The sequence below is a fragment of the Pelodiscus sinensis genome, chromosome 6 (genome assembly GCF_049634645.1).
Source record: "Pelodiscus sinensis isolate JC-2024 chromosome 6, ASM4963464v1, whole genome shotgun sequence".
NCBI lineage: Eukaryota > Metazoa > Chordata > Testudines > Trionychidae > Pelodiscus > Pelodiscus sinensis.
In genome coordinates, this window is record NC_134716.1 from 1,760,487 (window position 1) to 1,774,011 (window position 13,525).

At 43.1% G+C, this 13,525-nt stretch overlaps 1 protein-coding gene and 1 long non-coding RNA gene across 8 annotated transcripts in view; one reads left to right on the top strand and one right to left on the bottom strand.

Annotated features, from left to right (window-relative positions):
* The window catches only part of RNF38 (ring finger protein 38), a 155,039-nt gene that overhangs the window by 84,559 nt on the left and 56,955 nt on the right, over nucleotides 1-13,525 (top strand). The window lies entirely within an intron of this gene.
* The window catches only part of LOC102453365 (uncharacterized), an 86,336-nt gene continuing 80,426 nt past the window's right edge, over nucleotides 7,616-13,525 (bottom strand). For all 6 annotated transcript variants that reach the window (XR_012904570.1, XR_012904569.1, XR_012904567.1 and 3 more), the window contains 2 exons: nucleotides 8,503-8,658; nucleotides 7,616-7,908 (listed from right to left, as the gene is read on the bottom strand). This is a non-coding gene — a long non-coding RNA (uncharacterized LOC102453365). The remainder of the gene's footprint in view (nucleotides 7,909-8,502; nucleotides 8,659-13,525) is intronic.

Genomic DNA, 13,525 nt, shown 5'->3' on the forward strand with positions numbered 1-13,525 from the left:
CAGGATGAGTGAATCATGAAGTCCAACAACATTTAGCTGGGGAGAAAGAATGCAGCGGCAAGTTTAAAAAATCACAATCACGGTGATAGCAGGCTGATTTTAAAGTTCTACTGTTGATCTTCAGTGACTGATATAGACACTATTTGCTTTGCTCAAGACTTGAGAAGTCCCTAACTATAGGTAACATCTGGTATCTTGGCAGTGGCTTGGGGGAAAAACCACCAAGTAATAAGCAGTGATGCTCTCTTGGTGCACAGTGAGTTCCTAGGTTGAAGCCTTGCTGAAGTGTCCTTTTTCATGTCAAAGAAGTAATGGTCTTAAACATTTTGTCAGTTTCTTTCCAAAACCACACTTTCCCTTTCTTAGGTCAACTGGGCTGACATGTATGCCACCCATATCGTTGTTAGAACAAAGGAGGTCCCACTCACTGGGCCTGATTCAGTACAAAAATATTCATTTTCCACAGCCTCCAAGCTATTTTTTTTTCATTTTTGTAGGAATAGTAAGGAACTGACCATTTTGTACCATAGCATGGTAATATCTCATCACTTGTTCAGTATAAAATAGAAGAGGGGAAAAATGTGATACCAAGGAAAAAAGCTTTAATTTGCTTAATGTTTTGGCTCTGAAGTGCAGGTGGATGATGAGGGATCTACCTCTAGAAAATGTTTGGAAAAAACGAATCTGGATTGACTTAAATGTCCAGTGTGCATGAAGGATATCCTGGTTTTTGTTCTGTTACATTTGCTCTTTCTGCCTTATGGAAAGCCAGAGTAATTAAGTCTGATATTTCTGGAGGTCACTCAATTTTTTTTATTCAAAGACAACTTATATTAACCTTCTTCTCCGTTCTTTACTTTATTCACACTGAAGTGTGGGGGCGAGGGGATGTAAGTGGTTCGTTGTTGTATTGCCTATTTCTGTTTGAAAGGAAGACAGGTTACCCATGAGTACATTCTGTGTGTCTTTACTGTATTCTTATTGTCATGGTTATCTGTGAATCATGACTGCCCACTCCAGTTATCTTGTGCACCTGCATCTGCTGTTGCACCAGTGCAGTGCACTAAAGAGCAGCTTGTAAAAGAAAATGCTGTTTATTGCTTTTGATGGGTAGGAAGCATTGCATCTGGTAGACTTTCCTTCATCATTATGCAGATTTAAGGCTTTTCTTCTCTGAAAAAAGCAGCAGAAATCAGCTCAAACCAAGGTCTTGTTCTTTTCTCATAGAGAGTTTGCCAGCCTTGTGTCTTGCATGAGAGACTGCTAATAAACTCTGGGTATCATTTTTTAATCACATTGAATATATGAAGTTGACATTCCTTTCGGTAAAAATGCAGGTACCCAATAGTGATGTCTTTTTTTCTTTGCAGATAAGAATACTTTTTTAAAAAGTTTTTAAGGAAGATTGGAAAAACGTGAGGTTTCCTAAAGTGCTACTCCAGCCGAAGTATTAAGGGGGGGAGAGGAAACACAATAGCAGAAAAAGCTGTCTGTGAAATCCACTTGTGTATCTGCTTTTCTACTAGTTGTCTACCTGCACTGAATGCTGTAATTTGACAAAACCATGGGCCCTTTTGATACCTTTTAAAATAACATTTTTTAAAAGTTAAGTTCTGCGTTTTTCACTTACTTCCATGTTGAATGTTTCATTTAAAAGACACTGCTAATAGGCATTTCTGGCCCCAGCCAGGGATCCTGAGAGTCGAGCAGCATATTTCAGAGTCATGTGTTGTCAGTGGTCAGGAATGTTCTGTTGTTCAGCCTGTGTCCTTTCTGACATGCCCATGGTCTGCGTTTCCACTAGGGGGGGTGGTTTTCGGTGAGCTGGGGGAGCAGCTGGTGGTGGCGGGTTGCAGGCTAACTGGCCTCGTGGTGCAGTTTTCAGCTGGGCTCTTTTCTGCTTCTTATTCAGGATCTGGCCGTGTCTGTCCTGTGGCTGCAGGAAGCCCCCTGGGCTGTGCTGGGGGGGGGGCAGGAGCACCCGGGAGGATGACTTGGGCCACGCTCTGGGGGGGCTCAGTGTGGGGGGGTTGCCCTTGCGCGGGGCAGGAGCGTTGCTTTGCGCGGCTGCCGGGGGAGTGGGCGGGGTCGGGACCGGGCCCCCGGCTCGGGCTGGCTCCCCGGAGTGGGCGGGGCTGTGCAGTGTGACACGCCTCCCCATGGGGGCGGGGCAACCACACACAAAGGGGGCGGGGCAACACGTGTCACTGCGCGCCCCGCCCCCTCTTAAAGAGGCAGGCAGCGGGCTGGGGCTGTGGAACGCGGTGACGCCATCGGTGCTCGCCCGTCGCCGCGGCCCCGCCTCGCGCGCGCGCCCGGAGCGAACACAAAGGGCGCTCGACGGCGCTGGGGCGGAAGGGGAGGGCGGGGCCGGTCCGCGCGGCCCCTCCCCGCGCCGTGATTGGCGGGCGGGGCAGGCAGGTGGGTGACGCTGGGGCGGGGGGCGCGCGGCGAGGGCAGGAAGGCGACGGGCTGACACTCCCGGAAGCGATCGCGCGGCGGGGGCAGGCGGCGCGGCCCAGGCGGCGCGTTGGCGGGGGCCGTGGCGCGGCCGCAGGTAGCGGCTCCTGCGCGGCGGGGGATGGGGCCCTCAGCGCGGCGGGCGGGGCTCGCGGGCCGCGGCTGGTGAGGGGGGAGCAGGCCCCCCCCCCCGTGAGCTGTCAGCGGCGGGGCGCGGGATCGGGGCGCGCGGCGTTGGGCGGTGCCGCTCGGAGCGTTGCTCAGTGACACGAGTCCCCGCGCTCGCGTGGAGGCGCCTCTGCCTTTGTGTGGCCGCCCCGTGCCCCCCGCGTGTGCCCGGCAGCGCGGCGCTGTGCTACGGGAGCGGGACAGGGAGAGGCAGCCGGGACACGACTTTTAAAATTGCTTCCCTACTCGAGGGACACAGTTACAACAGGTGGGGTCGGTCTTCACAGCAAGCCAACTTTTGGGATAATCTTTGCTATTTCCTGCCGAGATGTGCTTTCAAGTGCGGTTCCAGACTGACAAATTACTCTAAAAAGGACATTGACATAAGCCATAGGTTTCCGAAATGACTAGGTCAACTATGTCAGAATGGCACTAATCAATTTTTTTAAAAAGATGTACATTTGAGTTTGTTTTTATCAGTCCAGCTTTTAACACAATTGCATTTAATGGGGGGGGGGGGTGAGAACAGGAGATACTGAAATTTTAAAAAGTTAAACCTGTTTTTCCATTTAAGTAAAAATTACAAATTTAGGTCAAAATATACAAAGTAAAGGACTCTTCTTGTTTCTTTGTAAATTTCAGCTATCATTGATTAAAAAAATTTCAGTTTGTGTGTCTGTTGAAGTGGAAAATTATCAACATTTATTGATAAATCTAATCTTTCCAAGCCTAAATACAGTCTGTTTTTAAATACACTAATGCAGTCTTACTGTCTTCCAGCCCAGCAAACTCAGCCTGAGAGCCAAAAGTCATGCTTTTGTTTTTCAGGCTCCTGTACCTGCAATAATAAAGATTCTGTGGGCTGGATTCTTTTTTCCAGTTATATCTTATTCTCTTCTTTAGTTTGCATAGGTGAAACTGAGGCAAGAATGACTATTCAGTTAGAACTTAATTAACATTTTTGCTCATATGGAAGGCAAGATAGTCTTTGTTTTCTGTTCTAATTGCTCTGCAGGACTAACAAGTGCAAATTAGTAAAGCCTTTCATCATTAAAGGGAGAATTGTTGCTACCATTACAGAGCACTGCGCCATAGGAGAATAAACAGCTACTTTTAGGGCTCTGGTTTTCGGGGGGGGGGGAGGGGTATATCCAAGATAATGAGAATCAGGCAACAGGTGCAAGGGACAGAGGAAAGAGTCTGCAGAACATGTGTGATGGGGAGAGAAAACTAGAATGTCTGGAAGGGAAGTGAGATGTACAGCAAAAGCAATGAGATGAATATCTTTCACTAAGGAAAAAATCTCTACTGCGTTTAATTGTTAAGAATGGAATACATAAATGGAAAAGTAGTAGCTGGAAAATAATATGATCAGTTTTAGTAGCCATGTGGAAATAGCGTGATCGTCAACAAGGATTGTGGTTGGAAAGGGAGATGGCCTGTGGTAGATTATCTATGGATAATCTAAATCTATGGATTATGGGGGGAAAAAGTATGCTAATGCAGTGCAAAAGTTGCAAGGCACACAAGTTGGGAAATAACACCTGGCTCTTATGTCATTTGTATCCACAGATCTCTGTGGAGGATTAAAGTTGAATCTCATGCAGAATAATCTCCAGTACATGACAATACTACTTTTAAGTGTCTTGCTCGCATTAAAATAGTAATATTAAAGTTTAGTTTTTCTATAATGCTTTTCATCAGTAGATCTCAAAGGGCTTTATGAAGGAGATTAGTATAGTTATCCAATGAGGGCTAAGGGGCTAATGAATCTATGATCTTTGTGTATATGTGGGATTGATGGAGGATATGCCATTTCTGGCCTCCTGCGAACATTTTTCTGTTTCCAGATGCAGGAGAAGGAGCCACCTTTTAAAGTAATCTTTGCTTTCTGGATGGACCTATGTTGTGAATTTAGATTAGGGAAGAAGTTGCGGTTTCTCATAATTGACAGTCTCTCACACAAGTACAGCATATCATTCCACTTCCTCGTGTGTCAGTAGTAACTGCAAATACTACATTTTGCTTTAATGGGTTTTTTGGTTCAAAAATTTTCCTTCTGGTATTTGTTTTTCATCTATCTTGGATGCTGTTCTGGGGGCTTACAAGTTATATAACTTGCATATATAATTACAGGCTGCTTGTGGCTGAAGACAAGGCCAGCATCCTACCACTAACTCTTATCTGTTGCAGCCGCATAGTTTTGGGTCTAAAAGTCATATTTTCCTTGTAAAAAAGGAGACCAATGTAACACACACAATTATTTTCAGAGCATTTGAAATGGGTGCTACTAAGCTATGGTCCAGACTTTCTTGGTCTGGCTTCCAGGTAGAGATTATCTGCAGGGTTAGGGTCCTACTATTTCTAGGTATTTTAATGGCTCTGTTCTAGTTTACTTCCGGTTTCCTTCTGTAATAGGATGTATTTGTACCTACTGAAATGGGAAGTTTTGGTGCTATGGCTATCGCAGTGCTTAGTTTTGTAAGACATAGTTTTCATTTGGTAGTTTACTCAAGTTTTGCCAGAAGCTGAGAATGGGCAACAGAGGATGGATTGCTTGATGATTGATTCCCTGTTCAGTCTATTTCATCTGTGGCACCTGGCATTGGCCACTGTCAGAAGACAACATTTAGTCTGGTCCAATATGGCTATTCTCTTGTGAAGTGAGAGAGCTATTCTCCGTATTTGTTTTGTTGGGTTTTCTGGGCATTGTTTGGAATTGCTACACCTAATTTTGTAGTTTCCTTTTACACTATTGGGCAGATGTCCCCCAATTTTAGGTCTTTTTGATCTCATCTCATTTGTTGAAAGGCTGCTGTTGAGGTGATACATTTATGTGTATAATGGCCAGCATGTGCTCAAGAGGGATGAGTGCACCCCAAGTGCCTGCACATTGACTTTTTGGTGACTCAGCCCTCTGGCTAAGACACACACAGTCTAGTCTGTATGAGATAAAGCAAACCCCTTCCAGGATGCAAGTCCAACAGAGGCTTCTCTCAGCACCCTCTTTAAATCCTCTCTCTGTTTATCCCTGCTCTGTAATAGAGCCGTGCCTAAGGGGTCTTTCACTGGAGGTAGTGTTTCTACTCTCTTTAAGGCCTTTCTGGCGACAGCTCTCCAGCTGGTCTGCTACAGTTCAGATCCCCAATCTGGGTTGCCACAAAGTCTGAGCCTCTTCCCCCAGGGGCTAATGGGGATTTGGGGTACCCAAGCTTGCACTCTACTCTGTATCTCAGTCCAGCTATCTGCAATGTCCCTTTAAATAACTGCATTGCTGCCGTAATTCCCTGGGCCACTTCCCCATGGCTCCCGCACATTCTTCAGCCTTACCTCAGGGCCTTGGCCTGGTAGAGTCTCAGCAGCCAGCCTGGAGCCCCATCACCAGCTGCACCAATCTATTCCTGCAGCCTTTCTTATATTGATCTGCTGGCTCCTGATTGGCTGCTTTTCACACAGCTGCTCTAAGCAGCTCCTAGGACCTCTCTACTGCCCCTTTCTGGGATGGGGTGTGGCAGGACCTCAAGGCCTGGGCCTAGTCCACCTCATCACAGCATGCAAAACTGAAGTTTAACAGTTGAAGTAAAGTTTGTAGTGGTATGAAGGTGAATATAAAGTTTGTAAGAAATTCCAGAGAGCTCTGCTCAGTTTAGTTTAGATTATTATCTTGGTCTCATTTACTACTTTGTAAAAAGGAAAACACGCTTCTGTGAGGAATTGATCAGTTTCTTAAAAATGTCTATTGTTGTACAGAAGCCTGCTATTTATTTTGAATGCATGTAGGACAAGTCTGGTATTTTAGTAACCTTTACTGAAATACTAGATACTGCTTGAAGTTGTTTGCAAATTTTGACCCTATTTTGAGAGTCAGATTTAATACATTTGTAATTTTCTGATGTTTGATTGCAATTTCTTGTTTCTAAAGCACAGTTATAACTTAATCTATGTTTACTACAGTTTATAGCTTTACTTGTACTCGCCTTGTCAAAAAGGAGTTTGGTATGGAAGGGAGTACGTAGATTAGGATTTTGGAAATTCCTCCTTTTGGGATATTTCTGCTACAAAGGACTCCTGAAACCAATGGTATAATTGGATTTTTTTGCAGCAAGCATACCAACATGCATTAAGCCCATACTGTGTTCACTAAAAATAAACATTTTGAAGCACAAATACAAATATTCTTTGGGACTACCGCTACAGGAGGGCCGTTTCAGAAATTTTTACTGGTGTACAAACATAACAATTTCCAGCAGGTAAGACAACATGATTTTGAGCACTATATTTAGGGGAGAAATTCATGTTTACTTATCTGTATTTGAATTTCATACAATATGTTAAAACAAGAACAAGATGTCTTCATTATTTAAAAGTACAACAAAAACTGATCCCCAGATGGTTACTGGGTTCATAATTCCATCTCCAGAAGTTCAAATGCCTGGGGGAAAAGTTTGGCTTTGAAGTTTTTTGTCAAGGTCCACAAGATTTTAAGTTTTATGGACAAGCTTGTGGGAAGTAAATGAAAAAGCCAGGGGCCCTCATGGAGAAAACCTTGTCACCAACTCCTTCCTAATGGAGCTTCAGCTTGAAAAATCTCTTCTGACCTTCATTGGGGTGGGGAGGTGCAGAAATAGGGAGATGGTTTCAGCTAGGTAGACTGAGATAGTTTAGGCTTTGTGTCCAACTACCATCTGAAAGTTGTCAGCACTAATGCTTATGTGACTCCCAGTTGAGCAGAACTTACAGATTCTAAGGCCAGAGGGGACCCATTGTTAGCAGTTTTGACCTGCTGCATAATACAGGTTAGGGCACTACCCCAAAATAATTCCTTTAGAGAAACACCCAGCTTTGATTTAAAAATGTATCAGTGAAGAACACACCATGACCCTTCAGAAATTGTTTTAATGGTTAATTACTCTTATTAACAATTATACATTCTCTCTGATCTGAGTGTCCTGCTTCAGCTTCTAGCCACTGCATCATGTTGTTCCTTTCTCCACTAGGTTGAAGAGCCCATTATTAAATATCTCTCTGTGTAGCTACATAGGTTATAGGCATTACTTAACCCTGTTTGTCAAACTAAATAGGTTGAAGTGTCTTGAGTCTCTCACCATAAAGTAATTTTTCTAGTCCTGCAATAACACTCTTGGCTCTTCTCTGACTCCTCTCCAATTTATCAACTTCCTTCTTGAATGATGGACACCTGAACTGGAGACAATAGTCTTAGTGACTGCACTGGTGCCAAACAGAGGTAAAATAACCTCTCTGATCTTATTTCCAGTTCTCCTGTTGATGCAGAAAGTGAGAGATACTTATGAAGCTGGCTGTTGCACTCTAAAGTAGAGATGTAAAATCTCATTTGTTTAGTTAACTAATTAAACATTAAGTTTAACCAGGTAACTTTAAATGGGGGTGGACTGGAGCTTCCCCTGTGCTGTGGGTGTGGGCATGGGCTGGGAGTCAGCAGACTCTCACAGGGCCAGAAGCGGCAGTGGGGGGGGGGGGGGGGGGGCGTGAGCTCTAAGGATGATGTTTTCTGGGTAACAGACGGTCTCACATCCCTATTCAAAACCAGTTTGTTTCTTGCTAAGGCCGAGCCCCTGGCTTGCCTGGATCTAGCTCCTGCGGCTCAGGACACCCCGCTTCCGCCACGCAGGTGCTCCAGACACCGCTCCCCCTGCCATCCCACCATGGGGGCTGGAGCACACAATCTACTAACCTGCCCCCTCTCCTTCCCAGCTCCGGTGTGAAAGGAATATGGGGAGTAGAAGTCTTTCTCCTTCTTAGTCAGAGGCCACATCAGTGGGGGTTTGGTTTTTCTTTTTTGATTCTCCTGACTGATTTTTCTGTAGGTCAGCAACACCCAAAAAGGTTCCTTACCTCTTACGTAAACAACATTGTAATGGTTTGCCTTATGGTGCTAAGCAAATCTGGGCTGTTCTGTGGTGGCAGGCTTTTGTTGAGTTCTGCAGGACAAGGCCAGACTTCACTGTTTCTGCTTTGGAGTTTCAGAGACTTCTAATGGATGTACCTTGTCTGTGCAAGGGAAGTGAGAATGATAAAAGAGCAGTTAGGACCATGCACGTCATGAAGATAGCAAAGTGCTTCCACCAATGCTCATCCCTTGAGAAGTGTGTGTAAGCATAAGAGCCCAGACAAGATGTCTGCCTAGCAGAGGACTTTAGCTTTTCTGGGAAGTCATGGTCTGCTGAAAGGTTTCTCCCTAGTTGGTTCCAGTCCCCTTTTCCATCTAGTGTGTTTTGTCTTTCTGTTTCTCCTGTTGGGAAGACTAAGAACTTGAGACCTTGAGGTCTAGAGTCAAGTTATGGGAAGCTTTCACCAAAGGGTTCTTGTCTACTGGAGATGAATAACTTTCCCTGGTTTCCCACCACTCCAGGTTGAGTCTAACTGTAGCAGGACAGATCTCAACTGGGATCTCCTGTGCACTTGGCATTTTTACACATTTTCCAGTTTTGGGAAAAGGACATGTCTCCGCAGAAGAATGGGAGTCAAGAGGATTCAGGAGAGTGAGGCTGATTCTAAGACTGTCTAGTTTTGCACTCTCTTCTTCCCCCATCTTCCACTAATGCTAGAGAGGGGAGAGACTTTATCTATTCATGTCACTATGTACATTTGTTAGGTTTCTAATCTTCTCAAATAGCTTACGTTTAACATTATTTGACTTCCCTTAGCCTGAGAATGGATCATACTCATCAGCGTGTGTTTGAGGCCCCCCCAACACACAAAAGGCTGATCAGTCCCCCCCCCCCCCCCCCCCGAAACCAAGGACTGGCTGGTGATCCAGTTTTTTACTTTAATTTTCAAAAGTGACTCTGATATTTTTCACAACTTCCTGTCACACTTTTTACTTAAGCATTGCTGTAGTGTCTTGGTTAAAGTTATCACATTGCTTAGGTTGAAGCTGTACTGTTGTTGCCCCTCAGCACAGGTTGTGCAGGGAGCAGTAAAATCAGCCCAATTAGCATATTTATTATGGTATCACTAATTCACAGAAGAAAACCCAGGAAGGAGCTAATGAAGGCAAAGGGTGTGTCCAAAAAGCAATCTTGACAGAACAACAAGACAGATGAAAAAAATATTCAGGCTGTCCTATGAAGTCTTTCATATTTAGGCTGTTACCTGCAGCTAAGGATCTCCCAAAGGAGTAAAACCATTTAATATAGGTGCTATAGTACTGGCCTGAAGAGCTGCTTTCCAGATATGCTAATGTTTCCTCATGGAGAGACAGCCTCTTTAAACAGTACAGTGGGGTAACATGATGCTGATTGTGAGTGTGCAGTTGGTGTAGGAAAGAACAAGTCATGTTCAGCACAGTATAAAGTCTAACCATGCCTTCCAGACACTCTGAGGCTTACTTGTGTTCATCTACACAGACTGCAGAGGTGTCAGCATCATGTTCGCCTGTTGATTCACGAGCAATAGTTTTGTTTACATAAAAGCAGTTTATTTTTAAAGCTAGAGTGTGATGGAGGTTGGGAGAGAAAGGAGGGGAAAGAACAAGAGGGAGACACCCCTAACCTGGCTCCTGATGTTGACCTCCTATGCTGGTCCACTCCCTGGCCTGCTTTGTGAGTCCAGGTGCGAATGTTGCCTACCAAAATAACTGTGATGGTAGCAGTATACCTCTCTTCCACATGGGAAAGAGAATAAACTATATTGATTCTAAGCACCTTTATGTTGGTGTAACTTGTCCAGCCAAGGAGTTGTACCAATATACTTACTTAGATTTAAAAAGCTAACTGAAATACTTAAATGATTACAGAGCTTGTGTGTAGACCAGGCCTCAGAATGCAAGTAATTGCTAGGTAGGAATGTTAAATATCAGTTAATTGAATAGTCGATTAACCGCATGAATTCTTATCGGTTACTTGATTATTCTGGGGGTGGGGCCAGCAGCCAGTGTGTTTCAGCCTTCCTCCCAAGGAACTCCCTGCCACTCCACGCTGCTTGCCTCTTATAGAGGCACCCACGTGGGGTGGCAGCAGCCCATGTCTGTGGGGGGAGGAAGTCTGAGCTCCCAAACCTGGTGTTAGCTGGAACTGAGCCTGGCTGCCTGCCCACCTAGCTCCTAATACACTTTAAATGCAGAGCCATAGCAGGGGTAGGTCCCAGACCCAGCGTAAGCCAGGCACTGAGCTGGGCTGCTGGTTAGCTTGCTAAAAAATGTACTGTTGGAGAATGCATGTAGTCTACAGCATAAACCGATAAGCTTTTGCTTTCTAGCATAGCATGGAAGCGGCAATTCTTGTACCATCCACGTCACACAAATTGTTGGAATTCATTAAATAATATTTGAAAAAATTTGAATTAAATGTCTCGAGTGAAACAGTAAATTGAGATTTAAAGTAGCAAATTTAGCCAGTCTTCATACAAAAAGGTTAATCTTCTTTGTTTTTATTAAAAAGCAGTGTTTTTAACAAATGTTTTTAGGGCAGTATGGTTAATTATCCAAATCATAGTGGTAAAAAATAATTTATGGAAAATACTAGGTAACAGTCTCTAACTGGAAAAATCCACCTTGATGTAACATTAAAATAAACACATTTTACCTTTTGTTTTTTCTAGCAGTATTGAAATTGGTTTGATTCATTTATTTGAAAAAATAAGAACTGCAAAATGTTTTTATATTTCAAAAGATTTGAATTGCTGTTTGCATGCAGCAATTTGTATTTAAAAGGAATCCATTCAGTGTTCTGTCTTTGACATGCAAATACCATTGAAATTCAATTTGGAGAACTTTGATGAGATTGCTGTGCTTTTCTTTAATTCTGATAAGTTGCTTTATCATTACAAAAATAGTTGCTTCAGATGTAATGCATGTGTTGCAACTTCATATGTAGGGCCCTTTTTGTTTGCATAAGTATATACATGGAAAATTATTATATGCATAACCTCGGTGATTACAATTTGCTGATTCTTTTTTGTTGAGGATATTTATGCATTATAGTATGCTGAAATGGACATTTCATTTTTAGATTAAAAAATTAAGTGTCTATATTGTCTCTTTCTTCACATGCAGCAACTAAATACTCTAGTTTTTAATGTAAAATAATTGACAACTATAGAAAACAGTTTCAGATTTGTACAGTAGTAACAAATGTCTGAGACCAAAGCAATAAAGGCTAGTTATTTTTTTAAATTTTTCCAGTATTTTAAAAGTTTATTTGGCTTTGCATTCAGTTGAACCTGAACATGAAGTTCAGTATGACTTGCAATTTATGAAAAGAATTGGCATTATTAAAGCAACAGCAATACCAACAGAAAGCCAGACCATATTTAAGATTTAATAAGTGGTACAATTTGTATTCAAGGTTCCAATGTGTTCTGACAGTGGATGAGATGAGGGGACTCACCTCTTACCTTTTTTGGAGTGTTTATTTGCTGTGGGAGAATGAGTTTTGGTGCTGAGTGTCTTATTTTGTTGAACATTATTGAAAGAAGAACTGCTCCAGAAAATTAAAATGCTAAATTGTCTTTTTTTATGGACATTTGAATATGCAGTCGTAAGACCAGCCAGCAGAGGACATCTGTCCTTATGCTTAGGACCCAAAGTGTCAGTAAATCTCACATGTATATCTCACATATATACTAAAAAAGATATCTGTTAATGAGACACATAAGTATATACTGTTGTGCTTTCATAATATAACGGGTCAAAATGTGATCAGTGGTTTTTTCAAATTTTTAAATGTGATGTTAGTGCATGCAACAAACAGAAAAAATTCTGCATTTTAAGCCATTGTTTTTGTGATTCCAAAGATGTAATTGGGACAAACATTTGCTCTGTGTCCCCCACCAGGTCAAGGGCAACTTTCCAGAGGCCTTTCCATGAGTCTATTCTGACAGTCTGTGTTGGAGTAGAAATATGATCAGCTCCCTATTTTTTCTTCCTTATCAGCACCCTGAGCAGTTTGTGTTGGCTCTGAGAAAAGAGCATGTTTCTGCACCATGCACCATCCTCTCCAGTAGAGCAAACTCAAGTCCTCTGCCTGTTCCTTTGTCAGACAATCCTTTATGAGAAATAAGCCCAACCAGGCAACATTCCAGCAAAGCTCCTGTTGTAGATCAGAATCTAATATTGCTGCTATTCCCCCATCAATCAGAGTCCTGCCGGGATTTGGGGGAGAAGTTCCTGTCCCTTTCAGCTGAAACAGGATTACTTTTTGTATTTGCATTCTCTTGGTGGCTTTGGAGGCGTACGTAAGAATTTGTTTTCTTCAGTGTGCCCCCATCCTCCCCCAAATCTCTCAACTTTCTCCCTTCAAGGTCTCTTTAGGAAACTGAGCAATTTGACATTGTCAGCACTCAGAAAATGGGAGTCATTTCCCACTTCCCTTTTATTGGGGACTGGATGTTTTGTTCCAAGTGTCTTACTCCTGGGATTCAGTAGGGTGTGGTGGTGGAGTGAGTATGCATGTTGCCAGTTTGGATGGAGGTGGCTGAATTTGTTAGTACAGTACGGTAGGTTGTGCATGCAGTGTTTCAGCTTCACTTAGCAGCCGTAAATCTAGTTGAACTAACGTCCTGAAGGAAGCACACGGCATAATAGTTGTAAATCTAGAAATAGACACTTTATTCAGACTCGTAAAGTTATAATTTTATTCGCTACTACAAGAGCCTTGCTTTACATTTAGGAGTATTGCATATATTTGTCTTAGTAGCTCTTTTTAAGGCCTATTTAGGGCTAGAATTTTGAAGACATATTAAAGAAATGTCTGGATTTATTTATAGATCCCAGGAGCTTTTCACCTGTTATGCTGAGTAGGGATGTTAAATATCGGTTAATTGAATAGCCGATTAACCTCATAAATTCTTACTGGTTACATGACTATTCTATAGTCCCCAGGGTGGGGCCGGCAGCCAGTGTGTTCTTGCCCCACTC